The sequence below is a fragment of the Macaca fascicularis genome, chromosome 14 (genome assembly GCF_037993035.2).
Source record: "Macaca fascicularis isolate 582-1 chromosome 14, T2T-MFA8v1.1".
NCBI lineage: Eukaryota > Metazoa > Chordata > Mammalia > Primates > Cercopithecidae > Macaca > Macaca fascicularis.
Window position 1 is genome coordinate 100,785,677 of NC_088388.1, and position 26,456 is coordinate 100,812,132.

The window sequence follows — 26,456 nt, forward strand, 5'->3', positions numbered from 1 at the left end:
AAAAAATCAAAACACATTTTGCAGCAGAACCTGTAAAAGCTTTTTTGTATTCATCTTTTTGAACCATGAAATAGAATGAATTTGTCTTATTTTAATAAGATTTTCAAGAAACAGAAATAATTTAATCATGAAGTATGAGCTTGAAAATGAACATATTCTATTATCAGTATCAATTGGTGAATTAACTGTTATCCAAAAAGGTTGACAAGTTCTAACTAGTATGAACAGAATATTGAATTCATTAATGAATATATAACTATTTTGGGCACACAAATAATCCCTAGTTTTATACCCACTGCATTTCAAAATTCTTTAAACTGCGGGGCATTCGATGTATTTAATGTGGCAGAAAAAATATTAAATGATTCATTATTTTATTCTGTTCAGTCCTTTTCCCATTAAACAAGAAAACACTGACATAACCATTTTTGGTTTCACTTCCACAAGGTCAACACGTAATGCATATATCTGGGCACTGATCTCACAAGCAACTGAAGTGGCATATCTTGAAGCTGGAAATAAAAGTATTTTTATTTGCACTTTAAAAAGTACACTTTCACCCTTTCCAAGATCTGATGACATATTCAATGTGTACCTTCTCATCAGCTGCCATAACCAATGCCAGAATAAATGTTGAATTCCCTTCATTTAGGTCCTGCCCAGCAATGCCAACGAAGGAGAATTTGGCTTTGTTCATATTCAATGCACTCCTTCTCATCAGCTGCCATAACCAACGCCAGAATAAACACTGAATTCCCTTCATTTAGGTCCTGCCCAGCAATGCCAATGAAGGAGAATTTGGCCTTATTCTTCCCAAGTTCCACTGCATGGTTAGTTATCAATGTTTATGTTCTCTCCAAGGGCAGGATAAGGGGGTTTGTTAACATGGCTCCAGTTGAATGAGACTCAGATCATATCATAGAGCTGAAAGATCGCTAAAGCATCTGCAAGGTAACTGTACAAATGATAAATGTATGCATTCATTCCCAAGGAATTCACCAGTTCTGAAATGTCCCCTCTTCTTTGCTCTCTGCCTCCAATAAGTTTATATTCATGTCATTATTATCCAACTTGTGTAGGCATGAATAGGTATTAAACAGATTAACTATGAAAGCTAAATTAAGTTTAGGATTGCCTGAAACCACATCTGCAGGAGTAACAAACTGTTTGCAGCCAAGTTGATCTACTTCTTGAAGCATATGTCCAGCACACTTCAGATCATTTTTCTTATGAAATCCTGAAGATGGACTGGAAATTCCATATTCCCAGTAACCTTTAGGGTCCATTTGTTTAAGCAGATGAAAATAGGCTCTTGAATCCTTATTGCCTTGGCTGAAGTTGTTGATGGTACACCATCCTGCCTCAGCCAGATGATAGTTCACCCATTACAGTAGTAAGTCCTTAGGAGAAAGCTACATCAGCACCTCTAGTTCCTCACCTTCATTTAGCAATGCAATCAGAGCTTCATTCCTAGAAATCTCATCAAAAAGTCCAACTTAGATGATCTACCAGAGAAGTCCTAAGACCAAATGAGGTTTTCCTTGAGATTCTTTGCACTGATGTTGACCCCTGTACAACCAATGGTTGAGACAGAATTTGTGTCCAGTGTATTAGTCCATTCTCATGCTGCTATAAAGAACTGCCCAAGACTGGGTAATTTATAAAGAGGTTTAATTGACTACAGTTCCACACGGCTGGGGAAGTCTCAGGAAACTTACAATCATGGTGGAAGAGGAAGCAAACACATCCTTCTTCACATGGCAGCAGGAAGGAGAAGTGCCAAGCAAAAGCGGGGAAAGACCCTTATAAAACTATCAGATCTCATTTGAACTGACTATCATAAGAACAGCATGAGGGTAACTGCTCCCGTGGTTAAATTACCTCCCACCAGATGTCTCCCACAGCAGGAGGAGATTATGCGAACTACAATTCAAGGTGAGATTGGGTTGGGACACAGAGCCAAACCATATTATTCTACCCCTGGCCCCTCCCAAATTGTATGTCTTCACATTTCAAAACACAATCATGCCCTTCCAACAGTCCCCCAAAGTCTTAACTCATTCTGGTTAACTCAGAAGTCCAAGTCCAAAATCTCATCTGAGACAAGGCAAACCCCTTCCGTTTATGAGCCTGTAAAATCAAAAGCAAGTTACTTCCTTCCTAGATACAGTGGGGGTACAGGCATATTACACCTGTTTCAAATGGGAAAAATTGGCCAAAACAAAGGGGCTATAGGCCTCATACAAGTTTAAAATCCAGTAGGGAAGCCAAATGTTAAAGCTCCAAAATCATCTCCTTTGACTCCATGTCTCACATCCAGGGCATGCTGATGCAAAAGATGAGATCCCACAGCCTTGGGCAGCTCTGCCCCTGTGACTTTGCAGGGCACAGTCCCCCTCCTGACTGCTTGTGTTGAGTCTCTGTGGCTTTTCCAGGCCCACAGTGCAAGCTGCCAGTGGATCTATCATTCTGAGGTCCGGAAGACAGTGGTCTTCTTCTCACAGCTCTGCTAAGCAGTGCCCCAGTGGGGACTCTGTGTAGGGGCTTCAGTCCCACATTTCCCTTTCTCACTGGCCTAGCAGAGGTTCTCCATGAAGGCTCCACCACTGCAGCAAACTTCTGCCTACACATCCGGATATTTCCACACATCCTCTGAAATCTAGGTAGAGGTTCCCAAACCTCAATTCTCGACTTCTGTGCACCCTCAGGCCCAACACCATGCGTTAGCCACCAAGGCTTGGAGTTTGCACCCTTTGAAGCCACGACCTCAGCTCTACCATGGCCTCTTTTAACCATGTCTGGGACACAGGGCACCAAGCCCTGAGACTGCACAAAGCAGCAAAGACCTGGTCCTGGCCCATGAAACCATTTTTCCTTTCTGAGGCTCTGGGCCTGTGATGAGACGGACTGCTGGGATGACCTCTGACATGCCCTGGAGACATTTTCCCCATTGTCTTGGTGATTAACATTTGGCTCCTCAGTACTTATACAAATTTCTGCAGACTGCTTGAATTTCTCCTCAGAAAATGGGTTTTTCTCTTCTATCACATTGTCAGGCTGCAAATTTTCCTAACTTTGCTTCCCTTTTAAACATAAGTTCCAATTCCAAACCATATCTTTGTGAGTATATAAAACTGAATGCTTTCAACAGCATCCAAGTCACGTCTTGGACACTTTGCTGCTTAGAAATTTCTTTCGCCAGATACCCAAAATCATCTCTCTCAAGTTCAAAATTCCACAGATCTTTGAGATCTTTGGGCAAAGGAAGAGGCAAAAAGAAAAAAAAAAAAAGAAGCCAGTCTCTTTACTAAAACATACTGAGAGTCACCTTTATTCCAGTTCCTAACAAGTCCCTTATCTCCATCTGAGACCATTTCAGCCTGGACTTCATTGTCCATATCACTATCAGCATTTTGGTCAAAGCCATTTAACAAGTCTCTAGAAAGTTCCAAACTTTCCCACATCTTCCTGTCTTCTGAGCCCTCCAAACTGTTCCAACCTCTGCCTGTTACCAAGTTCCAAAATCCCTTCCAAATTTTCAGGTAATTTTACAGCAGTGTCCCACTATCGAGTACCAATTTATTGTATTAGTCCATTCTCACATGGCCTTAAGGAAATGCCCAAGACTGGGTAATTTATAAAGGAAAGAGCTTTAATTGACTTGCCATTCCACAGGGCTGGGGAAGCCTCAGGAAACTTACAGTCATGGTGAATGGTGGATGGAGAAGCAAACACATCCTTCTTCACATGATGGCAGGAAGGAGAATTGCAGATCAAAAGGGGGGAAGCCCCTTATAAAGCCATCAGATCCCCTGAGAACTCACTATCATGAGAACAACATGAGGATAACTGCCCTCATGATTAAATTACCTCCCACCAGGTCTCTCCCATGACACTTGGGGATCATGGGAACTATAATTCATGGTGAGATTTGGGTGGGGACACAGAGCTAAATCATATCGACTAGGTTTAAACTTTCAGAAAGAGTGAAAGTGGTGAGCTTTTTATTAATGGCTATTTCATCAGTTGTATCTGGTTCAAATAAATTGATCATTTTGCAAAGAAGGATGAGATCTGCAAGTAACTTAAAGATACTGCCATCATTGAAGTTCATGGGTATAAGATGCTTCATTTACAAGACTACAGTCAGGTTCATTCTCCAGGGCTTTGTTTATCCAGTTAACAAAAGCCCCTTTTTCCCCCTGATATGAATGTTGTGTGCCCTTACTGGAAATAGATGAAGTTCCTCTCACAGCAGTAATTATTTGCCTCATGTTCATTATTTTTCAGGATGTTTTGCTAATATCTTTCCTTTTTAATTCTTGCATCAGTGACACAAATTCTTCAAATTGATTTTGCCATGTTGGTTGTTGTCAGCAACTGCTAGAATTTTCTCATATACCTTGTAGCCTGGCATAGGAAGGCTTGCTTCATTAAACAGGTCTTGGAGTTCACAGTCGCAGACATACCCACTATTGTGAATAATCCCACTAAACACTTCTTTTACTTCTTCAAGCTCCTCCCAAGAAATGGTAGTAGTACTGTTTCCAACTTTGGACAGGAAAGACTACCATCAGGTCTTCATATCTCTTTATCTTGTAGTTTACTAGCTGCTTTCACATTCACTATCTTGTTTAAGCATCAAACCCACAGCTGAAGAGAAGGCCTCCCTTCTCAAGGGGTCAGAAACAGAATCACAAACTTTGACTTCTTATCCATCATTCCCCTAAGTCTTAACTTTAAGTGATGTTGTCAGTTTTCCTCCTTTATGGTGACTGGATGGGCATTTTTAAAAGGAAGCTGAGAAAACCCCCATTAGCTGCTTACATCTAGGCATCATTTTAAACTGCAGTGCACAATAATGAATCAGCTTAAATAAATCCAGTCGTGCTAAGGTTCTTAAGACACTGGATTGTAATTTATCTTTTTTCTGTTCTCTAGTAGCCTATCAGTTCTTCTGGGGCAGAAAATCTTTTTTTCTTATTTATCTCTGGGTCTTCAGCATCTGGTATAGTGCTTGATATCAATCAAAGCAAACAGCTGTGTTTGAGATGTGATGAAAATTTAGACATGTAGAGAATCGAATGGTAAGAGGAACAAAATTTTAAAAAGGAAATCATAGGAAAGAATTTTGAGGAAAAACTATATCTTATAATGAAACACATCTATTGCAAATTAGGACAATTTTGACAATATATTTATTTCTGAATACAGATTATAAGATATAATTATTATTCTATGATATATGAATATATGCATGTATGGCATATATAACATGATATATTTTATATTGGAAAGTTATTTCTGCTTGAAATACAACACAATGAGCACCTGTATAACCTTCATCTAGATAAAGGTTCTTTATAGCTATTTTTCCCCTATCCAGGATTCAATCGAGGGATTATGCATTTCATTTGGTTGTCACATCCTTTTAGCCTTTGATGGAGAACATACACACACACACACACAAACACACGCTCTTTTTTGTTCTTTGTGACAGTAGCATTTGTCCAGGCAATTTGTCTTGTATCTCAATCTTGATTTCTCTGATAGGAGACAAATCTTTACATTTAGATGCAGGTTAGGTATGGTTGGCAAAAATACTACTTAGGTGATTTTGTGTGTCTCAGAAGATGTATCATCACCAGAAGTACATAATGTCAGTTTGTTCCAGTGTTAATGATGCTAAATTTCATCAGTCAAGGTAGTGTCATCAAATCTCTCCAATAAAGTTACTGTTTTCTCTTTGTAATTAAATAAGATGTAGAGCGATGTTTTGAGACTATTCTGTTAACCCAATGAATTTAGTGTCCATTGATAAATCTTCCTTGAATTATTACATATGTGTTGCAAAATAATGATTTTCTAATTATTTCACTTTCTCCACTTAAATTAGCTGATATGCTCTGTAAAGAAGAGTTTCTCCCTCCACACACTGACCTTTATTTTATAAGTGTGTAGTTACAGACTCTATTTCTGCCTTTGATGTATTTTAATCCATTACCATTATTATGGTTTTGATGCTCAGATTGTCTCACACTTAGCCAATGAGAACTCCTCCAAACTGGCTTCTGAGTCATTTTGATGTACTTCTCTCATTTGCTGAACACATATTTGCTTTCTGACCCAACAAGATATGACAGTCTCTCCTTTTATTTTCCCTTCTCCAGACCTGTGAACAGCCTTTACTGTAAGGAACCTGCTGCCTTTTACTGAGGATGGTACTTAGATCCCATGGCCCATTGAGTTACTGTTACTGAGTATGGCCTAAAGACTTCTCTAACCCATGTCTACTACCTCCACCCTACTCCATGGCAACAATCCTCAGTTGGTCTTGTGACAAGAAATCTGGCTTCCTTTCATCCACTTGCTCACACTATAGTCAGTGTGATCTTGCCAAATCTAAATTTGTCCCTGCCATACCATGTGCGTGTGCATGCATACATTCATGCAGTTCGTAACACACTTGAAACAATTCAGTGGTTGCCCTTTGGGTTGCAGAATGAACACCAAGAACATTAGAATGACCAAAAAGCATGTGGGCACATGGCTCGTCCTTTTTCCACACCCTAGTCGCATCTGGCCACTTTTCCCCAGCTCTCTATGCTTTATCAGCATTGGCCTCTTTTCCAAACATACCATGCTATCTCCCATCACAGGCTATTGTATGTTCTGCTCTCTGTCTAACATGGTGCCCTCTCACCTGGTATGTCAGATTCCTGACATATTGGTTTAGTGCCTCAGCTTCCCCTCCACGCATAGCTGGAGTGGACTCTCCATATGGGTTTGACTCACTTTGCACTCACAGCTTCTTGCCCCTTTTTTACTTTCTGCCCAGGGCTTCTCGGATTCAGTGGGCAAGAGCAGGAGCACGCTTCACATATAAGCATGTGTTGGGGAGTTAACTCTCCCAAGAGCACTCATTAGTCATGAGCAGAGTGGCAAATGATACAAATCAGGTCTCTTTTTTCTCCTGAGCCATTTTGCCAGCACATCACATCGTCTCTCACCTCATGCCTTTGTTTCTCCCACACTACAGCATTCTGTACACCAGAGGTCACGCAAATCCTGTCTTCTCCTGTCCATTCTCACACTTTTACATTTTTACATAATAATCAGAGCCCAGCTTTAATGTCGCTTGCCTCATTGAAGTCTCTCCTGTTACCTCCAGTGAAAATTAATCACTCATTTCTCTACAGCCATGACACAACTCCATTATTTCTATTCAAATATTATTCCATCCAACTTTCTTTTATATCGAGATATCTTGATAGGCTTGTAGCTCATTGAGGCAAGAAGCCTATTATAAGCTGAAACATGTCCTCCCAAAAATTCACGTTGAAGTCCCGACTCCCAGTACCTCAGAATGTGACTATTTGGAGAAAGATTTGTACCAAGGTAATCAAGGTAAAATGAGGTCTTTACAGTGGTCCCCAAGCCAATATGACTAATGTCTTTATAAGAAGAGGAAATTTCGACACAGATGTGTACTGAGGGAAGATGATGTGAAGACAAGGCAGAAGGCAGTTATCTACAAGCCAAGGAGGGAGGCCTAGAACAGATCCTTCCCTCACAGCCCTCAGAAGAAACCAATCCTGCTGATACCTTGATCTTAGACTTCTCACCTCCAGGACCCGTGAGAAAATAAATTTCTGTTGTTTAAGCCACCCTGTCTGTTGCACTGTGTTATGGCAGTCCCAGCCATCTAACACACTCCCTGTATTTTTTCTCAGCTAACTAGCATCTCACACAGTGAAAACATATGGCGAGCCTGCAATCAATGTTTTCTTGTGTGGATTTAATTAATCACCATGCTATAATGTATTCCTTCCCTAGTATGTAAAAACTGGCTTTAGAGTCAAAGCTGAGTTCAAATTCTACCATCTTACTAGCTGAGTGACAATAGGAAAGAAAGCAAATCTTAGGTTAAAGACAGGATTAATCATCATCTAACTCATAGGAGCATTTTAACAATTACATGAGATACTGTAAGGAGGTATTCAACATAGTACCTGAAAAGGAATAAGCACTCGATAAGTATTAACTACTATTGCTGCCATAATGATTATATGTGCAATAAAAATATAGTGTCAGGATGGAGAAATACATAGAAGTATATTTTGGTGATCCAGTCTAGCATAGATAATTTACCATGTACTGCACATTTTCTTCAATGTCTTAGTTAAAAGTGAACTAAAAAATACACTAAGTTCTTCAAAAGAAGAAAGTCATTGTTCACTGTGTACTGAAACACTTTATGGAAATATTCGTGCCTTTTGGCTCTTACAATGAAGATTCATTACCAAAAGACATGTCTACAGGGTGAGATAGGCCCAAATGGCCAGGCAATCTCCCAAAATGACAGGCTATTATGTTTCCGCTTCTGAAGGAGTTTCATCCATGAATAGTGCCTCTGAAAGACAAACTACCCTAGATGACATTCTTAATGGGACAGGGTTGAATTGGGAGAAAGTAAATCTAAGCACCTAAAAAATATTGTTACTTGTTACTCCTTTCTAGAAAATCGTTTTCTCACACCTGGGTCACTTTAGTGCTTGAATGCAAAATTTTACAGAGAATAAAAGCAGTGAAGTATGTGTATTAGGGTAAGAAAATTCAATCTAGATGATACTATGGGATGTTATTTTTATTAAACACACACACACACACACACACACACACACACACACAAAACAAATTAGGGCCCCTGGTCTCTAAGACATAAGGGAAATGTTGACCATTTCAGGTCACAGGTGAAATCACCAAACCTTACTTTAAGCAAAGAAGCAACAGAGAGGGGCCGAGGGATGAGGACGGGCCAACTGTAATCTGAGTTAATCAGGGTGAGACTCACTGGCTTCAGCCATCTCCTGAGACAAGCTGGGACTGACATTTCAAATTGAAGAAGCACTATATGATTCTGCCATCTTGGTTTGAGAAAGCAGACGTTGCCAACTGGTTATCTCTTTTCCTTTATCCTCTAAGGATGCAGTGCAATGTTTCTGTGTCCCTATGGCCAAGTTTTCTTATAACTAGTCAAGAAAATGCTCTGAATTCCCTTAGAGTCATATTAAGTGGTATGCTGCTCTCACAATATCCCTAGAGGGCCTGCTCCACTTGAAATACCACAAACCAAACCTATTCTGACTCCTGGAAACAAGACATCTCCCCACCTCCAGCCACTCTTCCAGTGTCCACAGCCCACAGGTACTAAATCTGCAGAGGCTCTCAAAACAAGGAGACACCCGAATACCTAAATCCTCTACCCAACTCAGCAGATAAAGCCCCAACACCTGTCAGCATGCCATATCCCAAATTACTTTACTCTCAGAATGGCTAGATCCTCTCCCCAAATGACCATAATTACTATCTTCAACTACAATAACTCACTCACCCGTTGCTATAATCTATGAGACATTTACCCCCAGATGATGTGCCATTACCTCTTCCTCCATATTTCCAATCATGTTACCCCTCTGACATTTGGGAGATTCGTAAAAAAGACGAGAGACATCCTCAGGGACTTGTCTATGGGTGAATTTATTGCCTTCTACTCGTTGCATTTAGAGAACAGTACTCTGTGATTTAAAATAAATGAAATATGGCTTACGTTTTAAAAATAAACACAGCTTTACATTTGCATTGATGCTTCTTGATAAAGATGTGTGTTCATTTTCTTTTAATAACTGCATATCCTATGACTGATATCTGAGAAACTGCCATATTGCAAACACCAGGTGGGTCGCAGACCTGCTGATGATATCAGAGTATAAACCAGTCAAAACCATTCCCGTTAAACTTTAGGCAATTGCAGTACTCACCACTGAGGATGATGAAACAAAAGCAGAGAAGCAAAAACCATTTATGGGAATGTTTGAATTGCTGTTCGGTAAACACAGACACTTGAGAAGAGTGAACCATAAACTGAAAAGCTTGAGTACGAGTGAGTGGGTGGCAGGACAGCAAGCAGCACAAGGTTTTCATGACCTAAGAGTAGAGAGTTTGTACAGATTGTGTCTATCATCGTAATATTTCCACAATCCATTGAGGCAATGACCTCTTTTCTGAAAATGAACATTGATGTGTAGCTCTTTAATGCCTCCATTTGTAATGGCTATATTGTGCATTTAATTTATGGCATTTCCTTTGATCATCATTTAAAAATCATTTACTAAATTAAAAATTCAATTCATCAGTTATGGCAGATATTTTTTGCTCTTCCACTTTTCATCCCCAGCCCATCTCTGATCCCAGCTACAGTAGGAGTGGACTGGTCTATGCAAAATGCCAACATCCCATCTTAAGCTTGTGCATTTTTGTCTCTGCTTTTCTACATTAAGGCCTTTTTCCATGACCAAGGAACTTGCTTAATCCTACAAAAGCACAGCCTAGGAGCATGAGGGAGTTAAAGGTACAGAGACACACTCAATCAGCAGGGATAGGAACCGGCAGATAAATGCCCCAACCCCTAGTCTTTTAGACAAACAGTCCTAATAGGCATTCTGTGTGCTTCACAGAGGATCTTGCAAAACTGCACCACCAAGACTGCAATTCTAATGACACATCCTAATATGGCTTCTTCTCTTTCCCTATCTCATTCTAAGCTTCTTCACTACTGGTTCCTGGGTTCCCCTCCTAATGATAGCATATGCTCCCAGCTTCCCAACTTCTAATCCTATGCTCTGCTTTCAGGGGAGCCCAAACAAAGACAGAAATATCTTAAAATCTAGAGGTATTTAGATAGCAGAAACCAGGAATGAAGAAAGAATCCAGAAGCAGAAATTGGGACATGAAGGCAGTAAAAGCAACTTGGAAAATATTACCATCGAATCATTAAACAATATCTACTTAGTGTTTACTGAGTGCCACACGTGTTCCAACTACTAGAGACACTGCTCCAGGAACTGGCTGGTAAAATGATTCATTTACTGAGTTAATTTTTGTAAAGCACTTAGGACTGTGTCTAATACATATTAAGTGCTACATGTATACTAAATAAGTAGAAAACAGATAAATATATAAAATCCTAAGTGTCTAAGTACATCCCAAAGTTTAAGCCACCTCTCAGCTTTTCAACAAACTCCTGATATATTTTAATTAAACGTTTTTATTTTTAGATAATTATAGATTCAGTGAGGAGGTTGGTTAATGGGTACAAACATACAGTTAGCTAGAAGGAAGTTCTAGTGTCTGATAACAGAGTAGGATGATATAGTCAACAATTTATGGTATATTTCAAAATAGCTGGAAGAGATTTGAAATGTTCAAAATACAAAGAAATGATGACTTTGAGGTGATGGATATCCTAAATACCCAGATTTGATGATTACGCATTGCATGCATGTATCAAAATATCACCTGTACCCTATAAATATGTACATTTATTAGGTATCAGTAAAGAAGAGAAATAATAACAGACAGTTCCCGTGTACCCTTTACCTAATATGTGTACTTTACCAGGGTAGCTTAATTTTAATTCTACTGCTAATCAAGATCACTCAAATCAAATTTTCTGGTACATTTTTTTTTTGGGGGGGGGGGCAAGGTGTTGAAATTTAGGATCCAATGATTTTTTAATGGAGGTGAAATTCACATAACATAAAATTAACCATTTAATGCTCATCAGTGATAGGCTTTATAAAGAAAATGTGGTACATACACACAAGGGAATACTATGCAGCCATGGAAAAGAACAAGATCGTGTCCTTTACAGAGACATAGATGGAGTTAGAAGCTGTCATCCTTAGCAAATTAACACAGGAACAGAAAATCAGTGAGAACACATGGACACATGGTGGGGAGCAACACACACTGAGGCCTGTTGAGGCAGAGTGGGCACAGGGAGGGAGAGAATCAGGAAGAATAGCTAATGGATGCTGGGCTTAATACCTGGGTGATGGGATAATCAGTGCAGCATACCACCATGGCACACATTTACCTACATAACAAACCTGCACATCCTGCACATGTACCCCAGAACTTAAAAGTTGAAGAAAAAAAATTAGCCACTTAAATGTACACAGTTTCTGTTAATCTATGAATAGGTCATACATTCTTGTTTCCTTACATACTTCATAATTTTTGCTGAAAACTGGACATATTTAATATAATATGGTAGCTCTGGAAATCAGATTCTTCCCCCTTATCATTGTTTTTTATTCTGTTTCAGCTTGCTGTGGATTGTAGTGGTTTGTTTACTTTTCTAAACTATTTTTGTAAAGTCTGTATTTTGGGAGTGTATGCTCTGAGTTCTTTGTTCCTTTAGCTTGTGGTTAGCTAGTGTTGACAGACATTGCTTTCAATGCCTGGAGCCAAGAACAGAAAAAAACAAACTTTCCCAGTCTTTGCAAACTGTCTTGAGATTGAGGAGCTCTTTCAATACTTAGGCTGTTTACAACTCTGTGTTAACCTGAACTTTGTGCTTGTACTAAGCCTAAAGGTCAGCCAAAGGTGAAAACTCTGGGTCTTCTCTGGTCCTTTCCTAGCATGCATCCTGCCCTGGGCATACATGTGGCATTCTAAATTTCCCAGTATAGGTAGGCACCTTTCAATTCCCTGATTTACCAAAGAAACTCTCCCTCTGGCTTTTCATCCCAGGCTGTTAACTGTAATCTTTTGTCCCAGGCAGCAGTTGTTCATTTGCCTTACAATGTTTTCAAGGAATGCCCTTTGCATAGCCACTTCTTTACTCTGAGAGAGTGACATCTATTGATTTTGACTTTTTAATAATCGCCATTCTTGCAGGAGTAAGCTTGTATCTCATTATGGTTTTTATCTGCATTTCCTCAATAATGAGTGATGTTGAACATTTTTTTCATATGATTCTTGGCCATTTGTATATCTTTTGAGAAATGTCTATTCATGTAACTTGTCCACTTTTGATGTGATTTTTTTTTCTTGAGTTCCTTGTAGATTCTGGATACTAGTTGATATGGTTTGGCTGTGTCCCCACCCAAATCTTATCTTGAATTGTAGCTCCCATAATTCCCACATGTCATGGGAGGGATTGGTGGGAGGTAATTCAATCATGGGGGCAGGTCTTTCCCATGCTGTTCTTGTGATAGTGAATAAGTCTCATGAGATCTGATTGTTTTAAAAAGGGGAATTTCCATGCACAAGTTCTCTTATCTTGGCTGCTGCTATCCATGTAAGACATGACTTTGCTCCGCCTTGCCTTCCGTAATGATTGTGAGGCCTCCCCAGGCATGCGGAACTGTGAGTCTATTAAACCTATAGCCTTTATAAATTACCCAGTCTTCAGTATGTCTTTATTAGCAGTGTGAAAACAGATTAATACAGTATGGTACTAGTATAGTGGTGCACTGCTGAACAGATATCTGAAAATGTGGAAGCAACTTTGGAATTAGGTAACAGGCAGAGGTTGGAACAGTTTAAAGGCCTCAGAAGAAGATAGAAAAATGTGGGGAAGTTTGGAACTTCCTAGAGACTTGTTGAATGGCTTTGACCAACATGCTGATAATGAAATAGACAATGAAATTCAGGCTTAGGTGGTCTCAGATGGACATGAGGAACTTGTTAGAAACTGGAGAAGGTGACTCTTGCTATGTTTTAGCAAAGAGACTGGTGGCATTTTGCCCCTGCCCTAGAGATTTGCAGAACTTTGAACTTGAGAAAGATAATTTAGGATATCCGGCAGAAGAAATTTCTAAGCAACAAAGCATTCAACAGGTGACTTGGGTGATGTTAAAGACATTCAGTTTTAAAAGGGAAACCGAGCACAAAAGTTCAGAAAATTTGCAGCCTGACAATGTGATAGAAAAGAAAATCCCATTTTCTGAGGAGAAATTCAAGCCTGCTGCAGAAATTTGCATAAATAACAAGGAGCTGAATGTTAAACACTGAGACAATGGGGAAAATGTTTCTAGGGCATATCAGAGACCTTAGTGGCAGCCCCTCTCATCATAGGCCTGGAGGCCTAGGAGGAAAAAATGGTTTTGTGGGCCAGGCCCAAGGCCCCCCTACTGTGTGCAGCCTAGGGACTTGGTGTCCAACATCCCAGCCACTCTAGCCATGGCTGAAAGGAGCCAAGGTAAAGCTCAGGCAATGGCTTCAGAGAATGCAAGCCCCAACCCTTGGCAGCTTCCACATGGTGTTGGGTCTGTAGGTACACAGAAGTCAAGAATTGAGGATTGGGAACCTCTGCCTGGATTTCAGAGGATGTATGGAAACATCCGGATGAGCAAGCAGAAGTTTGCTGTGGGAATAGTGCCCTAATGAAGAACCTCTGCTAGGGCAGTGCAGAAGGGAAATGTGTGATTAAAGCCCCCACACAGAGTCCCCACTGGGGCACTGCCTAGTGGAGGTGTGAGAAGAGGGCCACTGTCCTCCAGACCCCAGAATGGTAGATCCACTGGCAGCTTGCACTGTGTGCCTGGAAGAGCCCCAGACACTCAACACCAGCCCATGAAAGCAGCTGGGAGGGAGGCTGTACCCTGCAAAGTCACAGGGTTGGAGCTGCCCAAGACCATGGGAACCCACCTCTTGCATCAGCATGACCTGGATGTGAGACATGGAGTCAAAGAGATTATTCTGGAGCTTTAAGATTTGACTGTCCCACTGAATTTCAGATTTACATGGGCCCTTTAACCCCTTTGTTTTGGCCAATTTCTCCGATTTGGAATGGGTGTATTTATCCAATGCCTGTACGCCCACTGTATCTAGAAGGTAACTAACTTGCTTTTGATTTTACAGGTTCGTAGGCAGAAGGGACTTGTCTTGTCTCAGGTAAGATTTTGGACTGGGGACTTTTGGGTTAATGCCGAAATGAATTAAGACTTTGGGGGACTGTTGGGAAGGCATAATTAGTTTTGAAATGTGAGGACATGAGATTTGGGAGGGGCCAGGGTTGGAATGATATAGTTTGGCTCTGTCCTAACCAAAGCTCATCTTGAATTCCCACACGTTGTGGGAGGGACCTGGTGGGAGGTAACTGAATCCCGGGAGCAGGTCTTTGCCATGCTGTTTTTGTGATAGTGAACAAGTATCACAAGATCTGATGGTTTTATAAATGGGAGTTTCCCTACACAAGTCCTATTCTCTTGCCTGCCGCCATCCATGTAAGACTTGACTTTGCTCCTCCTTGCCTTCTTTTGTGATTGCAAGACCTCCCCAGACATGTGGAACTGTAAGTCCATTAAACTTCTATCCTTTATAAATTATCATCTCAGGTATGCCTTTATTAACAGTGCGAAAACAGAGTAATGCACTAGTCCTTTGTCAGATGAATAGTTTCTTCCATTCTGTGAGTTGTCTGCTTACTCTGATAATTATTTCTTTTGCTGTGCAGAAGTTTTTTAATTTAATTAGTTCTCATTTATTTATTTTATTTATTTATCTATTTATTTACTCATTTATTTATTTATTTTTGTTCCATTTGCTTTGGGGGTTTTAATCATGAATTATTTGCCTAGGCCAAAGGCCAAAGTTATCTTCTGAATTTTTTATGGTTTCTGGTCTTTGATCCACCTTGAGCTGATTTTTGTACAAGATGAGAGATGGGGATCCCGTTTCATTCTTCTACACGTGGCTAGTTTTCCCAGCACCATTTATTAATGGGTACCATTTCCCCAATTTATGTTTCTGTATGCTTTGACAAAGAACAGTTGGCTGCATGTATATTGCTTTATTTCTGGGTTCTCTATGCTGTTCCATTGGTCTATGTGCCTACTTTTATACCAGTACCAAGCTGTTTTGGTAACTATGGCCTTGTAGTATAATTTGAAGTCTGGTAATGTGATGCCTCCAGGTTTTGTTTTTTTTGTTTGTTTGTTTGTTTGTTTTAACTTAGGATTGCTTTGGCTGTTAGGGCTCTTTTTTGATTACATATAATTTTTAGAATTGTTTTTTCTAATTCTGTGAAAAATGTGTTGGTATTTTGATAGTAATTGCATTGAATTTGTAGATTGCTTTGGAAAGTTTGGTCATTTTCACAATATTGATTCTTCTAATCCATTAGCATGGGATGTGTTTCCATTTGTTTGTATCTTCTATGATTTTTTTCCACCCATGTTTGGTAATTCTCCTTGTAGAGATCTTCCACCTTCTTGTTTAGGTATGTTCCTAGGACTTTTTTTTGGCAGCTGTTGTAAAAGGGATTGAGTGCATGATATGATTCTCAGCTTGGCTGATGTTAGTATATAGCAGTGCTACTGATTTTTGTACATTGATTTTGTAACCCGAGATTTTACTGAATTTGTTTATCAAATCTAGGAGTCTTTTGGAGGAGTCTTTAGGGTCTTCTAGGTATATGATTATATCATCAGCAAACACCAACAGTTCCATTTCCTCTTTTTCAAATTTGGATACCTTTATTTATTTCTTTTGCCTGACTGCTCTGGATAGGACTTACAGTACTATGTTGAATAGAAGTGGTGAAAGTGGTCATCCTTGTTTTGTTCCAGTTCTCAGGGGGAATGCTTTCAACTTTTCTCCATTCAGTATGATGTTGGCTGTGGGTTTCTCATATACAGCTTTTCTTACTTTGGGGTAAGTCCCTTCTATGCCTACTTTGTTTAGGGTTTTTATCATAAAGGAATGCTAGATTTTATTGAATGCTTTTTCTGCATCTATTCAGATGATCATATGGTTGTTTTTAATTCTGTTTATGTGATGTATCGCATTTATTGACTTGCATATGTTAAACTATCCCTGCATCCCTGGGTTGAAACCCACTTGATCATGGAGTATTATCTTTGTGAAATACTGTTGGATTACATTAGCTAGTATTTTGTCAAGGATTTCTGTATCTTTGTTCATCAGGAATATTGGTCTGTACTTTTCTTTCTTTGTTGCATCTTTTCCTGGTTTTGTTATCAGGATGATAGTGGCTTTGTAGAATGATTTACAAAGAATTTCCTTTTTTTCAGTCTTCTGGAATGGTTTCAGTAGAACTGATACCAATTCTTCCTTGAATGTCTGGTGGAATTCAGCTGTGAATCCATCAGGCCCTGGACTTTTTGTTATTGTTGGCATTTTTTTTAAATTACTGATTTAATCTTGCTGCTTGTTACTGGTCTGTTCAGGGTTTCTATTTCTTCCTGATTTAATCTAGGGGGGTGGTATGTCTCCAGGAATTTATCCATTTCCTCTAGGTTTTCTGGTTTGTATATAATATATATAGGTGTTCGTGGTAGTCTTAAATAAATGACCTTTTGTATTTCTGTGGTTGTCGGTTATAATGTCTCCAGTTTCATTTCTAAATGAACTTATTTGTATCCTCTCTCTTCTTTTCTTGGCTAATATAGCTAATGGCCTGTCAGTTTTGTTTATCTTTTTAAATAACCACTTTTTTGTTTCATTATTTATGAAATCTTTTGCATTATTCGTTTGTATTAATTTCATTTAGTTCTGCTCTAATCTTTGTTATTTCTTTTCTTCTGCTACCTTTGGGTTCAGTTTGTTCTTGTTTCCCTGGTTCCTTGAGAAGTAACAGTAGCTTGTCAATTTGTGATCTTTCAGACTTTTTTTTAACTTTTATTTTAAGTTCAGGGGTGCAAGTGCAGGTTTGTTACATAAGTAAACTTGTGTCATGGGGGTTTGTTGTACAAATTATTTCATCACCCAGGAATTAAGCCTGGTATCCATTAGTTGTTTCTCTTGATCCTCTCCATTCTCCTGCCCTCCATTCTCCAAAAGGTCCCAGTGGGTGTTGTTCCCTCCAATATGTCCATGTATTCTCACCATTTAGCTCCCACTTAAAAGCGGAACCATGCAGTATTTAGTTTTCTGTTCCTGTGTTACTTTGCTAAGGTTAATGGCCTCCATCTCCATCCACATCCCTGCAAAGGACATGATCTCATTCCTTTGTTGGCTGCATGGCATTCTATGGTATATACATTTTTTTTTATCCAGTCTATCATTGATGGGCATTTGAATTGATTCCATATCTTGACTATTGTGAAAAATGCTGCAATGAACACACACATGCATGTTTGTTTGTAATAGAATGATTTATATTCCTTTGGGTATATACTCAGTAATGGCATTGCTGGGTCAAATGGTATTTCTGGTTCTAGGTCCTTGAGGAATTGCCACACTGTCTTCCACAATGGTTGAACTAATTTACATTCCCACCAACAGTGTAAAAGTGTTCCTATTTCTCCACAGCCTTGCCAGCCCCTGTTGTTACTTGACTTTTTAATAATCGCCATTCTGACTGGTGTAAGATGGTATCTCATCGTGGTTTTGATTTTCATTTTTCTAATGATCATGTGATTGTTGGCTGCACGTATATCTTCTTTTGAAAAGTATCTGTTCGGCCGGGCGCGGTGGCTCAAGCCTGTAATCCCAGCACTTTGGGAGGCCGAGACGGGCGGATCACGAGGTCAGGAGATCGAGACCATCCTGGCTAACACGGTGAAACCCCGTCTCTACTAAAAAATACAAAAAACTAGCCGGGCGCGGTGGCGGGCACCTGTAGTCCCAGCTACTCGGGAGGCTGAGGCAGGAGAATGGCGTGAACCCGGGAGGCGGAGCTTGCAGTGAGCTGAGATCCGGCCACTGCACTCCAGCCTGGGCGGCAGAGCGAGACTCCGTCTCAAAAAAAAAAAAAAAAAAAAAAAAAAAAAAAAAAAAAAAAAAAAAAAAAAAAAGAAAAGTATCTGTTCATGTCCTTTGCCCACTTTTTAACTTTTTTTTTTTAAGTTTGTTTAAGTTCCTTAAAAATGATGGATGCTAGATCTTTGTTGGATGCATAGTTTGCCAGAATTTTCTCCCATTCTGTAGGTTGTCTGTTTACTTCTGTTAATAGTTTTTTTGTTGTTGTTGTGCAGAGCTCTTTAGTTTAATTAGATCCCATTTGTCAATTTTTGCTTTTGTTGTCTCCATCATGAAATCTTTGCCGGTTCCTATGTCCTGAATGGTATTGCCTGGGTTGTCTTCCAGGGTTTTTATAGTTTCGGATTTTACATTTAAGTCTTTAATACATCTTAAGTTAATTTTTACATATGGTGTAAAGAATGAAGACCAGTTTCAATCTTCTGCATATGGCTAGCCAGTTATCCCAGCAACATTTATTAAATAGGGAGCCTTTCCCCATTGTTTGTTGTCAGGTTTGTCAAAGATCAGATAGCTGTAGGTCTGTGGTCTTATTTCTGGGTTCTCTATTCTGTTCTATTGGTCTATATATCCATTCTTGTACCAGTACCCTGTTGTTTTGGTTACTGCAACCTTGTAGTATAGTTTGAAGTCGGGTAGTGTGATGTCTCCAGCTCTGTTCTTTTTGTTTATGATTGCCTTGTCTATTTAGGCTCTTTTTTGGTTCCATACAGATTTTTAGTTTTCTCTAATTCAGTGTATGGCCACTTTAATGATATTGAGTCTTCCTATCCACGAGCATAGAATGTTTTTCCATTTGTTTGTGTCATTTTAATTTTTTTTTTTTTTTTTTTTTTTTTTTTTTTTTTTTTTTTTTGAGACACAGTCTCACTCTGTTGCCTAGGCTGGAGAGCAGTGGCACCATCTCCTGGCTCATTGCAACTTCTGCCTCCTGGATTCAAGCAATTCTTCTGCCTCAGCCTCCCAAGTAGCTTGGATTACAGGTGTGCACCATCACCCCTGGCTAATTTTTGTACTTTCAGCAGAGATGGGGTTTCGCCATGTTGGCCAGGCTGGTCTCAAACTTCTGACCTCAGGTAATCAGCCCACCTTGTTCTCCCAAAGTGCTGGGATTACAGGCATGAGCCACCGTGCCCAGCCCATCTCCGATTTCTTTGAGCAGTGGTGTGTAGTTCTCCTTGTAGAGATCTTTCACTTCCCTACTTAGCTGTATTCCCAGGGATTTTAATCTTTTTGTGGCAATTGTGAATAGGAGTTTGTTCCTGATTTTGCTCTCGGTTTGACTCTCATTGGTGTATAGAAATGCATAAATTTTGCACAATGATTTTGTATCCTTTCTTTCTTTCTCTTGCTTTGTTGTCCTGGCCAGAACTTCCAACACTATGTTGAATAGGAGTGGTAAAAGAGGGCATCCTAATCTTGTGCTGGTTTTCAAGAAGAGTGCTTCCAGCTTTTGCCCATTTAGTATAATATCAGCTGTGCGTTTGTCATAGATGGCTCTTATTATTTTGAGGTATGTTCCTTTAATACCTAATTTATTGAGAGTCTTTAATATGAATGGATGTTGAAATTATCAAAAGCCTTTTCTGCATTTATTGAGATAATATGGTTTATGTCTTTAGTTCTGTTTATGTGATGAATCACATTTATTGATTTGATTATGATGAATCAACTTTGCATCCTGGGGATGAAGCCTACTTGATCGTGGTGGTTAAGCTTTTTGATGTGCTGCTGCTGAATTCAGTTTCCAGTATTTTGTTGAGAATTTTTACATCAATGTTTATCAAGGATATTGGCCTTTTTTTGTTGTACCTCTGCAAGGGTTTGGTATCAGGATAATGCTGGCCTTATAGAATGAGTTTGGGAGGAGTCTCTCATCAATTTTTAGGAATAATTTCAGTAGAAATGGTACCAGTTTTTTGGTACACCTGTTAGAATCTAGTTGTGTAGTTGTGAATTTCTCTGGTCATGGGCTTTTTTTTTTTTTTTTTTTTTGGTTGGTAGGCTATTTATTAATGCCTCAGTTTCAGAACTCATTCATTATTGGCTTTCAGACTTTTTATGTAGGCATTTCATGCTATAAATTTAGTGCTAAGTCCTCTTAGCACTGCCTTGGCTGTATCCCAGAGATTTTGATAACTTGTGTCACAATTATCATTCATTTAAAAATTTTTTTTTAATTTCCATCTTGATTTCATTGTAAATCCAAAAATCACTTAGGAGCAGATTATTTAATTTCAATGTATTTGTAGAGTTTTAAGGGTTCCTTGTGGAACTGATTTCTAGTTTTATACCACTGTGGTCTGAGAAGATAGTTGATATAATTTTAATTCTTTTAAATGTATTGAGACTTGTTTTGTGGCCTATCATATGGCCTATCTTGGATAATGTTTCATGTGCTAAGGAGAAGAATGTATATTCTGCAGTTCTTAGGTAAAATGTTGATTAAATATCTGTTATGTCGATTTGTTCTAGATTGCAGTTTAAGTCCATTGTTTCTTTGTTGACTTTCCATCTCAGTGGTCTGTCTAGTGCTGTCAGTAGACTGTTAAAGTCCTCTACTACTATTGTGTTGCTGTTTATCTCATTTCTAGGGTCTAGTAGTAATTGTTTTATGAATCTTGGAGCTCCAGTGTTAAGTACATATAATTAAGATAATACCTTCATATTGGACTGATCATTTTGTTGTTATATTATGACCAAATCTTTGTCTTCTTTTACTGCTGTTGCTTTTAAGTCTGTTTTATCTGATATAAGAGTAGCTACTTCTGCTCACTTTTGGTTTTTGTTTGTAACAGACATTAGCATTACTTGTGAAAAATGGTACAAGCTTGAGCAAAAGCAATTTTCATGGAATGAATATGCATCGCTTTTACACTATTCTCTTAATATATAAGGTGGCTTCAATTTCAGGGTCAAAATCTTACCACTTTTTTGGAAAAATACCCACAAGCAGGGCTTTGGATGAGGTGAAAAGATGCTTTCCATATCTTAATTTGAGAGGAAATTTTTCAACTGCCCTTTTTTGAAGCCAAGGGTGAAAGCATCAGGTCCTGTTGTAAATCCCATGTGCCCCATCTCACCATTTACCAACTCAATCCTTCTACTTATCTTTCTAGAATCCAGATCCCAGTCAAGATCAGCTGTCTTAATGAAGTGTGAGAAACACTTCAGTCTACACTCATATTTCTTCTCTCAGTGTCTAGAGGATTTACTTCTAAGGTTAATTTTGTTTTTAGTAAAATAACAAACACTTAAAACTCTTAAGTGAAAGCACATTAGTACTCTTTAAAGATTGAATGTCCTTGCAGGCAAAAACACTATTTAAACATTTTACTTTTGTTCTTTGAGCTAGACACAATGGATGCATTGCCAAAACATACTGACATCATCTTCCTCATCTGAGAGGTCCACAGAGCACTGCCTCAGTGATGAGTTTACATAATTCTTACTATTTTCCAACATTCATTACTTCCTAAAAATAAATACCAAAAGGATGAGTATTGAATTAAAGCAAAATACATTTTTTCCCCAAATAGACAAGTTCATACTACATATCTAATTTTTTTCCTTCATTCTAACCAATTAAAAACTCTAAGCATCTTAGACTTACATACCTAGATCTGAGAAACAATATATTTTCCAATTTTCCTTTGAATCACTGAAATATTTCCAAAATATGTAAGAAAATGCACAAACAACAGTTAGAAAAACACATGTACCAAGAAAATGTTATTTTGGGAAAACTATCAAGCATCACAAATATCTTTTGGGTTTTCATTTCCTCATGAGTCATGCATGACTAATAACCTGTCAAACTGTCCTGAGAAAAATGTTGGGGATAATAGTGATGCAGAGGTAGCAATATTCCCCAGTATGCAGGTGGTGCTGGCCAAGGGGATAGATCTGCACAATGCACATGAAAAGAAAATATGAGATATGAGGAAAATGTATTCACTTTAAAAAGCCACATTGGCTTTTTAACAAGCAGCAGCAATTAGTACATCTTCAAGGCAAGAGTGAAGGAGGTAATAAAATGCTATTTTTGGAGTTCCTTAGCTTATTATCAAGGGCTTCCCAATCCAAAGAGATGAGGATGTATTATGTAAATTAATAAAGTAATTTACATTTTAGGGAATAGAATCGAAATCCCCATCATGCTATGCCTTGTAAAGAAATTCCTGTGTGCTCATAAATTTTTTCACTTTTTTTCTTGTTAGAGACAGAGTCTTGCTCTGTCACCCAGCCTAGAGTGCAGTGGCGCAATCTTAGCTCACTGTAACCTCAAATTCTTAGGCTCAAGCAATCCTCTTGCCTCAGCTTCCAGAGTAGCTGGGACTACAGCCACATGCCACTACATCTGGCTAATTTTTTTACATAAATTTTTGTGGAGATGGGCTCTCACTATGTTGCCCAGGCTAGCCTCAAACTTCTGGTCTCAAGAAATCCTCCCACCCCAACCTCCAAAGTGCTGGGATTACAGGCGTGAGCCACTGAGCCTGGCCCACATTATTTTTTTAATCTGACAGCTTGAATTTACATGAAAAACACTATTCATGTTTTTGTTTATGTAACGAAGGATCCTCAAAATAATGTTCTCCCCCTGAGAACATATACAGAGACTTAAAATATCACCCAGAAAAACTGAGCCAATGAGAAGAATGAAATGATTAGCTGATATTATGGGTTATTTGAGTTGTTTCCTGATTTTTCAAACAAAGATTTGTAATTTTTTCATCTTCTTTATAGTCTTTGTTAATACGGGTTCTTCAGTAGGCCGTTAGTAGTTTCAATTATTTGTGTTATTTATGCTTAAAGCGTAGCTTAAAAATGGCCTACAGTTTTAAGTGACTCTAAAATTAAACTGAGCCAATTATCTTTTCCATAAAATTGTTTTACCTAAGATCCGTGAAGATCCCCAGTTTTCAAGTAAAAGGGTTTTTTCTTTTTTTTTAAAACGGAGTCTCGCTCTGTCGCCCAGGCTGGAGTGCAGTGGCGCCATCTCGGCGCACTGCAAGCTCCGCCTCCCGGGTTCACGCCATTCTCCTGCCTCAGCCTCCAGAGTAGCTGGGACAACAGGCGCCCGCCACCACGCCCGGCTAATTTTTTGTATTTTTGGTAGAGACACGGTTTCACCGTGTTAGCCAGGATGGTCTCGATCTCCTGACCTTGTGATCCGCCCGCGTCGGCCTCCCAAAGTGCTGGGATTACAGGCGTGAACCACCGCGCCCGGCCAAAGGGCTTTCAATCACAGTCATGCAGATGGTATTAACAGTCAAAATGGTTTTCTTTCTAAGCTTCTACAGTAATGTTCTCTGCCAATTCTCTAACAGCTTCTGCTCCGGCCTCCTTCCAATTATCTTCAGAGGTTCCTCTTCTTCCACCTGTCCCTTTATGTTATTGTCCACTCCATTTCAAATGGAGTTAGAACTTTTTAAAAACTTTATGTGGAGGAAAAAGTGCTAGAAGGATCCATACAAAAGCATTTTAATAATGGTTATGTTTAGATATATAAGTAAGTTTTTCTGTCTTTTCCTATCTCAAATTTTCTTTACTGAAAAAATAACTACGATGAAAAGTTTTAAGAAAAAAAAAAGCATGGAATTTCCCAAAGTTCTACGCTTAATGCTTTTTCACATCTTACTAGTTTATACACTCCTTGAGCACTCTTCTCCTCTGATGTCAAATCTGCACCAATAAATTCTGAGTCTACGACAGTTTGTCTCTCTCTTTCCAAAAAGTATGTTCAGAAGTTGAACGTCTTTGCAGCAACATGGAGGAGCCTGGAGGATGTATTAGTCAGGGTTCCCTAGAGGAACAGAACTAATAGGATAGATGTATATATGAAGGGGAGTTTATTAAGGAGTACTGACTCACACAATCACAACGTGAAGTCCCACAATAGGCCATCTCCAAGTTGAGGAACAAGGAAGTTAGTAGGAGATTAGTCTGAGTCCGAAAACCTCAAAGTAGGGAAGCGAGCAGTGCAGCTTTCAGTCTGTGCCCAAAGGCCCAAGAGCCCCTCGCAAACCACTGGTATAAGGCCAAAAGTCCAAAAGCTGAAGAACTTGGAGTTTAAGGGCAGCACAGGAGAAAGATGAAGGCCAGAAGACTCAGCAAGTCTGCACTTTCCAACTTCTCCTGCCTGCTTTATTCTATCCCCATTGGCAGCTGATTAGATGGTGCCCACCCACATTGAGGGTGGATCTGCCTCTCCCACTCCACTAACATGAATGTTAATCTCCTCTGGCAACACCCTCACAGACACACCAAGGAACAACACTTTGCATCCTTCAATCCAATCAAGCTGACACTCAATATTAACCATTACTGAGAACATTATGTTAAGTGAAATAAGCCAGGCACAGAAAGACAAATACCAAATGTTCTCACTCATGTGGAAGCTAAAAAAAAAAAAAAAAAAAAAAAAAAAAAAAAAAATTATCTCAGAAATAGAGAGTAGAATAATGCTTGGTAGAGACTGGGAAAGGAGGAGAGGGGAAAGGAAGTGGTTAATGGATGCAAAAGTACAGCTAGATAAAAAGAATAAGTTCTGTAACAGTGTATAACAGTGTTCGGTAAGACTGCAGAGTGACTATAATTAACAACTTACTGTGTATTTTCAAATAGTTAGAAGAGAGGATTTTTAATGTTTCCAGTACAAAGAAATAATAAATATTTGACGTGATGGGTATGCTACTTACCATATTTGATTATTACATATGGTATACATGTATTGAAGTATCATATCCCCATAAATATGTACAATTGCTTTGCATCGATTAAAAATAAGAGCAAAAAATTAAATGTCTAAAAGGTAAATAAAAGATACATATATGTTCAGAGAAGTTTACACTTCCAAGAAGCTAATATTCATTACCCAAACTCTATATATGATACTTTTCAGATTTGCAATTTATCCTAAGAACCAAGGAAATCAGGGGGGCATCTCCCCTCCTCTTACATGGGTCTATTCATAGGTCATAGGGGCCATATCAGAATAGCTCCATCTTAATGTCCATGGGCACCTTAAAGATTCCAAAATGAATTCACAACCAAAGAAGAAGAGGAAGAAGAGGGAGGAGGAGGAAGAAGGAGGAAGGAGGAGGAAGGAGGAGGGAGGAGGAGGAAGGAGGGAGGAGAAGGAGAAAAAGGAGAAGGAAGGAAGGAAGGAAGGAAGGAAGGAAGGAAGGAAGGAAGGAAGGAAGGAAGGAAGGAAGGAAGGAAGGAAGGAAGGAGGGAGGGAGGGAGGGAGGGAGGGAGGGAGGGAGGGAGGGAGGGAGGGAAGGAGGGAAGGAAGGAAGGAAGGAAGGAAGGAAGGAAGGAAGGAAGGAAGGAAGGAAGGAAGGAAGGAAGGAAAAGTCTGACATAGTTTTACTCCAACTAAATGACACCTATTCTGGTGAATTATAGAATGCAAGAGCTGAGAGAAGTAGAGAGTCTAGGATAACTCTCAGATCTCAAATTTATGCAGCATGCTGTCAGTTCTACTTCCTAAACATGTCCGTCCTCCACTCCATCCTCATTGATTTACCTAGGTTCAGACACTCATCATTTTCTAATTGGACTGCTGAACTTGGCAGTTCAAATTTTTAGTTTGTCAACTGACCTCCACACAATTCAAGCTCAGCAGTGTTTGTGATGATATATCCTATAATATAAATATGTTGAATGGTTGGAATTCAATAAATATTTGTTAAGTGCTTGAATAAATAATCAAAATTAGATAAATCACTATCTTTAACTCAGAATATGTAAAATAAACCTGGAGAAATAAAGACAAACTAATCTGGTTTTTCCATCTACACCATTGTACGCTTATAACATTTTTCTTAATTTGTAAAATAATTCTGTTGCACTAAAATATTTTACATTTACAT

General features: G+C 39.0%; 1 pseudogene; it reads right to left on the reverse strand.

The window, feature by feature from the left end:
- Nucleotides 1-369: 369 nt before the first annotated feature.
- LOC102141077 (plastin-1-like) lies at nucleotides 370-4,499 on the reverse strand (annotated as a pseudogene).
- Nucleotides 4,500-26,456: the final 21,957 nt, after the last annotated feature.